This window comes from Nomia melanderi, unplaced genomic scaffold (assembly GCF_051020985.1).
Source record: "Nomia melanderi isolate GNS246 unplaced genomic scaffold, iyNomMela1 scaffold0520, whole genome shotgun sequence".
In the NCBI taxonomy this organism is placed as follows: domain Eukaryota; kingdom Metazoa; phylum Arthropoda; class Insecta; order Hymenoptera; family Halictidae; genus Nomia; species Nomia melanderi.
The window spans coordinates 25,001-32,500 of record NW_027475634.1 but is presented as its reverse complement, the minus strand read 5'-3'; the positions used below and the strand labels follow the sequence as shown (position 1 = coordinate 32,500).

General features: G+C 50.0%; 1 non-coding gene across 1 annotated transcript; it reads left to right on the top strand.

The window, feature by feature from the left end:
* The first annotated feature begins 6,033 nt into the window (after positions 1-6,033).
* On the top strand, positions 6,034-6,188 carry LOC143176400 (5.8S ribosomal RNA). The gene has a single exon (XR_013000954.1). It is a non-coding gene; the product is annotated as a 5.8S ribosomal RNA (ribosomal RNA).
* Positions 6,189-7,500: the final 1,312 nt, after the last annotated feature.

Here is a 7,500-nt window from a genome sequence, read left to right as displayed (position 1 = left end):
GAAGAGTTGTTACGTGCTCGCGCGAGGTGCGATAGCGTCGATTCGCCTTTCTGTACGGGGAGAAATAGAACGATGAGCTGACTTATCGGGTCTTCGTTGGAATTACCGTCGCTGGCATTGTAAACTCCAGATGACCTTGTGATTCCTTCGTCGGGCACTGGTAAAGGGTGGCGATGATTCGTTCTATAATAGAAATACCCGTCGTAGCGTTTCGGCCTAGTCACCCGCCACGAAACACTCTCTCGTCGTGGAATCCCCGCGTCGGAGAATAAAACGCCGAAGGCTTACTTATGAAACTTACGTCTCTCGACGATGGGACGATCCACGCGAAGAGTTGTTACGTGCACGCGTATGGTGCGATTGCGTCGATTCGCTTTTCTGTACGGGGAGCAATAGAACGTTGAGTTGACTTATCGGGTCTTCGTTGGAATTACCGTCGCTGGCATTGTAAACTCCAGATGACCTTGTGATTCCTTCGTCGGGCACTGGTAAAGGGTGGCGATGATGCGTTCTATAATAGAAATACCCGTCGTAGCGTTTCTTCCGAGTCAACCCGCTCACGAAACACTCTCTCGTCGTGGAATCCCCGCGTCGGAGAGTAAAACGCGAATTCATAGTATGGAAACTTACGTCTCTCGACGATGGGACGATCCACGCGAAGAGTTGTTACGTGCACGCGTATGGTGCGATTGCGTCGATTCGCTTTTCTGTACGGGGAGTAATAGAACGTTGAGTTGACTTATCGGGTCTTCGTTGGAATTACCGTCGCTGGCATTGTAAACTCCAGATGACCTTGTGATTCCTTCGTCGGGCACTGGTAAAGGGTGGCGATGATGCGTTCTATAATAGAAATACCCGTCGTAGCGTTTCTTCCGAGTCAACCCGCTCACGAAACTCTCTCTCGTCGTGGAATCCCCGCGTCGGAGAGTAAAACGCGAATTCATACTATGAAAACTTACGTCTCTCGACGATGGGACGATCCACGCGAAGAGTTGTTTACGTGCACGCGTATGGTGCGATTGCGTCGATTCGCTTTTCTGTACGGGGAGAAATAGAACGTTGAGTTGACTTATCGGGTCTTCGTTGGAATTACCGTCGCTGGCATTGTAAACTCCAGATGACCTTGTGATTCCTTCGTCGGGCACTGGTAAAGGGTGGCGATGATGCGTTCTATAATAGAAATACCCGTCGTAGCGTTTCTTCCGAGTCAACCCGCTCACGAAACTCTCTCTCGTCGTGGAATCCCCGCGTCGGAGAGTAAAACGCGAATTCATACTATGAAAACTTACGTCTCTCGACGATGGGACGATCCACGCGAAGAGTTGTTTACGTGTACGCGTATGGTGCGATTGCGTCGATTCGCTTTTCTGTACGGGGAGAAATAGAACGTTGAGTTGACTTATCGGGTCTTCGTTGGAATTACCGTCGCTGGCATTGTAAACTCCAGATGACCTTGTGATTCCTTCGTCGGGCACTGGTAAAGGGTGGCGATGATGCGTTCTATAATAGAAATACCCGTCGTAGCGTTTCTTCCGAGTCAACCCGCTCACGAAACTCTCTCTCTCGTCGTGGAATCCCCGCGTCGGAGAGTAAAACGCCGAAGGCTTACTATGAAACTTACGTCTCTCGACGATGGGACGATCCACGCGAAGAGTTGTTACGTGCACGCGTATGGTGCGATTGCGTCGATTCGCTTTTCTGTACGGGGAGTAATAGAACGTTGAGTTGACTTATCGGGTCTTCGTTGGAATTACCGTCGCTGGCATTGTAAACTCCAGATGACCTTGTGATTCCTTCGTCGGGCACTGGTAAAGGGTGGCGATGATGCGTTCTATAATAGAAATACCCGTCGTAGCGTTTCTTCCGAGTCAACCCGCTCACGAAACTCTCTCTCGTCGTGGAATCCCCGCGTCGGAGAGTAAAACGCGAATTCATACTATGAAAACTTACGTCTCTCGACGATGGGACGATCCACGCGAAGAGTTGTTTACGTGCACGCGTATGGTGCGATTGCGTCGATTCGCTTTTCTGTACGGGGAGAAATAGAACGTTGAGTTGACTTATCGGGTCTTCGTTGGAATTACCGTCGCTGGCATTGTAAACTCCAGATGACCTTGTGATTCCTTCGTCGGGCACTGGTAAAGGGTGGCGATGATGCGTTCTATAATAGAAATACCCGTCGTAGCGTTTCTTCCGAGTCAACCCGCTCACGAAACTCTCTCTCGTCGTGGAATCCCCGCGTCGGAGAGTAAAACGCGAATTCATACTATGAAAACTTACGTCTCTCGACGATGGGACGATCCACGCGAAGAGTTGTTTACGTGCACGCGTATGGTGCGATTGCGTCGATTCGCTTTTCTGTACGGGGAGAAATAGAACGTTGAGTTGACTTATCGGGTCTTCGTTGGAATTACCGTCGCTGGCATTGTAAACTCCAGATGACCTTGTGATTCCTTCGTCGGGCACTGGTAAAGGGTGGCGATGATGCGTTCTATAATAGAAATACCCGTCGTAGCGTTTCTTCCGAGTCAACCCGCTCACGAAACTCTCTCTCGTCGTGGAATCCCCGCGTCGGAGGGTAAAACGCGATATATAATAGTATATGCCAGTGGTTCGCGCGCGTCGTCTCTGAGATACGCGGTCGACAGAGTTCCGAAAACACGTGATGTGCCACGATTTCCGTGCGTCTTACATCTTTCGACGATGGGACGATCCACGCGAAGAGAACGTTCGTGCTTGCGTGAGGTGCAACAGCGTCGATTCGCTTTTCTGTACGGGGAGAAATAGAACGTTGAGTTGACTTATCGGGTCTTCGTTGGAATTACCGTCGCTGGCATTGTAAACTCCAGATGACCTTGTGATTCCTTCGTCGGGCACTGGTAAAGGGTGGCGATGATTCGTTCTATAATAGTAATACCCGTCGTAGCGTTTCGACCGATGTCACCCGCCACGAATGTCTCTCTCGACGTGGAAACCCCGCGCCGAAGAGTAAACGCGAAGGCTTACCATACGAAAGAAAACGGTATTATACGCCTGTGGTATGTGCGTCTCGGCTCTGTGATACGCGATCGGCAGAGTTACAAAAAAACGTTGATGGGCCACGATTTCCGTGCGTCTTACATCTTTCGACGATGGGACGATCCACGCGAAGAGTAGTTACGTGCTCGCGCGAGGTGCGATAGCGTCGATTCGCTTTTCTGTACGGGGAGAAATAGAACGATGAGTTGACTTATCGGGTCTTCGTTGGAATTACCGTCGCTGGCATTGTAAACTCCAGATGACCTTGTGATTCCTTCGTCGGGCACTGGTAAAGGGTGGCGATGATTCGTTCTATAATAGAAATACCCGTCGTAGCGATTCGGCCGAGACACCCGCCACGAAACTCTCTCTCGTCGTGGAATCCCCATGTCGGAGAGTAAAACGCGAAGGCTAACTATATAAGAAACATATAGTATTATTTATGCCTGTGGTTCTCCGTTTGTCCTACTCTCAGATACGCGACTCGGAGAGTTACGAATAATCGTGATGGACCACGATTTCTGTACGTCTTACATCTTTCGACGATGGGACGATCCACGCGAAGAGATCATTCCTGCTTGCGTGAGGTGCGATAGCGCCGATTCGCTTTTCTGTACGGGGAGAAATAGAACGATGAGTTGACTTATCGGGTCTTCGTTGGAATTACCGTCGCTGGCATTGTAAACTCCAGATGACCTTGTGATTCCTTCGTCGGGCACTGGTAAAGGGTGGCGATGATTCGTTCTATAATAGAAATACCCGTCGTAGCGATTCGGCCGTGTCACCCGCCACGAAAATCTCTCTCGTCGTGGAATCCCCGCGTCGTAGAGTAAACGCGAAGGCTTGCTATAGAAGACTATAGTTTATACGCCTGTGGTTCACCGGTTGCCTGCTCTCCGGGGTACGCGATCGCGCAGGAGTTACGGAAGAACTTGATGGGCCACGATCTCCAAGCGGCTATATCTTTCGACGATGGGACGATTCACGCGAAGAGAACGTTCGTGCATGCGTGAGGTGCGATAGCGTTGATTCGCTTGTCTGTACGGGGAGAAATAGAACGATGAGTTGACTTATCGGGTCTTCGTTGGAATTACCGTCGCTGGCATTGTAAACTCCAGATGACCTTGTGATTCCTTCGTCGGGCACTGGTAAAGGGTGGCGATGATTCGTTCTATAATAGAAATACCCGTCGTAGCGTTTCGACCGATGTCACCCGCCACGAAATTCTCTCTCGTCGTGGAATCCCCGCGTCGGAGAGTAACCGCCGAAGGCTTGCTATAGAAGACTATAGTTTATACGCCTGTGGTTCACCGGTTGCCGGCTCTCCGGGGCACGCGATCGCGCGAAGGTTACGGAGGGACGTGAAGCGCCCGAGCAATGAAACGTCCGCAGGAGGAAACGAGCAACCGCCGAACATTGTTTCGCGACGTTTCCATAATGTATTGTCGTTTCGCTCGCATCCCGCTTCTTTCCCCTAGTTTCCTCGACGCGTAGTTTCGCAGCCTTAGTGGACGAATCATTCTCGATTCGAGGAAAGATATGCAGTGGGGCGTGCAATGAGCCCGCCAGAGACCACGATCTCCAATGCGTCTTTACATCTTTCGACGATGGGATGATCCACGCGAAGAGAACGTTCGTGCTTGCGCGAGGTGCGTTAGCGTCGATTCGCTTTTCTGTACGGGGAGAAATAGAACGATGAGTTGACTTATCGGGTCTTCGTTGGAATTACCGTCGCTGGCATTGTAAACTCCAGATGACCTTGTGATTCCTTCGTCGGGCACTGGTAAAGGGTGGCGATGATTCGTTCTATAATAGAAATACCCGTCGTAGCGATTCGGCCGAGTCACCCGCCACGAAACTGTCTCTCTTTCGTCGTGGAAACCCCGCGTCGGAGAGTAAAACGCGCGAAGGCTGTGACTGTAACATATATATATACAGTATACAATGCCTGTGGTTTTTGCGCGTGTCGGCTCTTCGGTATACGCGATCGGCCAGAGTTACGGAGGGACGGTGAAGCGCACGAGAAATTGAAACGGCCGCACGATTGGAACCGAGCAACCGTCGAACATTGTTTCGCGACGTTTCCATAATGCGTTTTCGTTTCGCTCGCATACCGCTTCTTTTCCCCTAGTCTCTGAGACGCGTTTTCGAGCCGTTCTTCTACTATCGATTCTCGTAGAGAGAAGGGACCGGGTAGTCTGGAAGTGGAACCCGCATCTTGCGTGTACCGTACACGGAATTGAGAGGACCGGCCGTGAAGCTCGTTTTAAAGCCGTGCGTCTGACACCCAACTCTTGCGCGCCAATTTCGCGGCAAGAGATAATATGGGACGAATGACCGGCAAAGAGCCAGCTGTGAAGTCTGTTTTTTTAATCGAATCCGTGGACGTGTGTATGCCGTAGCGTCGCTCGTCGTGTTCGTTCATGGTCGTTCCGAGAGAAAGAACGAAAGCGGTAACGAAGGGACCGGCCGTGAAGCTCGTTTTAAAGCCGCGCGTCTGACACCCAACTCTTGCGCGCCAATTTCGCGGCAAGAGATAACATGGGACGAATGACCGGCAAAGAGCCAGCTGTGAAGTCTTTTTTCATTATTTGCTTTCAATCGATCGATCGGTACGATTCGTGCAACGTTTCGCGCGATGCGACGCGAAAACATGCGCGCAACAATAGATGCGTCTGATCGGAAGAACGCGAGGGTCGACTGCACGCGATGGATTCAGTATCGGGTAGGATACAAAATATATCCCCGTCGTTTCCACGCGTGCGAGTCTTCTGCGTCTTTCGCGGGTTTTTGAATGCACTATACGCCCGGAACGTCGAGAAATATATACATATTACTTGAACGTTTTTCGTCTCGAAAGGCTTCGGTGTCGTCTCCAAGGCGACGCCTGAATCTCCTTCGCGCGCTGGTCGGAGATTCAGGTATCAACTTTTATCTTCTCTTTGAAAGAAGAGAGATATTAGGTCGAACAAATGAGAATAAAATTATATATGTGAAATATAAAATTTATACGATTACCCTGAACGGTGGATCACTTGGCTCGTGGGTCGATGAAGAACGCAGCTAATTGCGCGTCAACGTGTGAACTGCAGGACACATGAACATCGACATTTCGAACGCACATTGCGGTCCACGGATACAATTCCTGGACCACGCCTGGCTGAGGGTCGTTTACGTACCATACACTGCTTGCGTAGCTCTGTCAAATCCCCGCCGTCGTTCACCTCTTCGGATCGAACGTTTTTTTACCGAAGGGCGCAAAGAACGTTTCTGAGTCGGGTTAAGAGAAGGATGCTACGTACGAGCGAACGATGGGTGTCTCGTCGGCGTTTGTCGCGGACACGCGAAAATTCTGTGAATTTCACGGACAGTGTACGTTCTAGTTGTTGCAAAACGATCGGAATCGTTTGTATGGACTCGCGTGAGTGTTCGCGGCGTCGTGCGTCGTTCAATTACGACCGCCCGCGGATACCGCTCCACTGCGATATGGATCTGAGCGACAACTTTTTCGGCTGTTCGTGAGATGAACGGTTTCGTGTGTTTAGAAAAATTTTTTTTCCCGCGCTCCCGACGTCACCTGAAATGATGCGTCAGAGGTGAAAGAAAATATTAAGAAGTCGAGAGAGAGAGAGACTACACACGTTTTATTCATATTTTGTATACCGTGCGTGAGACGGATGTGCACGACACGTCGTATGTCGGTATATTACCGACTGGCCCCAGGGAGATTGTTTTCTTCCTCTCTTACGAATGAGATGTACGTTTCGGAGGATCGTCGTTACCGAAACACACGGCAAAACGAGACTTCTCGCAGCAGAACCTTTATACACAATACACATCGACTCTTTTTACCCCGAGAGAGAGAGAAAAGGTGTATTTCTTTTTTTTATTTTTCGAATTCGACGCACGAACGCTTTGACGACTGGAGAAAAACACGGTGTGTGTTAAAATCGTGCGGGACGAGCATGCGTATTCGTAACGGGTCGAATAGTTCTTATTCCCCGTCGTCGCGTGTCCTCGCTGGACCACCACCGTGCGCTTCCGCCACGTTCAGTTGAATTTCGAAATATATATATATAAAAAGAATCACCATATACTCTCTTTCGGGAGGTGTATTTTTATCGGTTTCTGCTATAGAGAAGAGACGGAGATCGTGTTGTGAGGTGTAACGTTTCTGTATCCCCGTTTCGGAGGATCGTCGTTATCGGCGGAACACACGTCAAAACGAGACTTCTCGCAGAACCTTTATACACAATACACATCGACTCTTTTACCCCGAGAGAGAGAAAAGGTGTTTTTCTTTTTTTTTTATTTTTCGAATTCGACGCACGAACGCTTTGACGACTGGAGAAAAACACGGTGTGTGTTAAAATCGTGCGGGACGAGCATGCGTATTCGTAACGGGTCGAATAGTTCTTATTCCCCGTCGTCGCGTGTCCTCGCTGGACCACCACCGTGCGCTTCCGCCACGTTCAGTTGTAT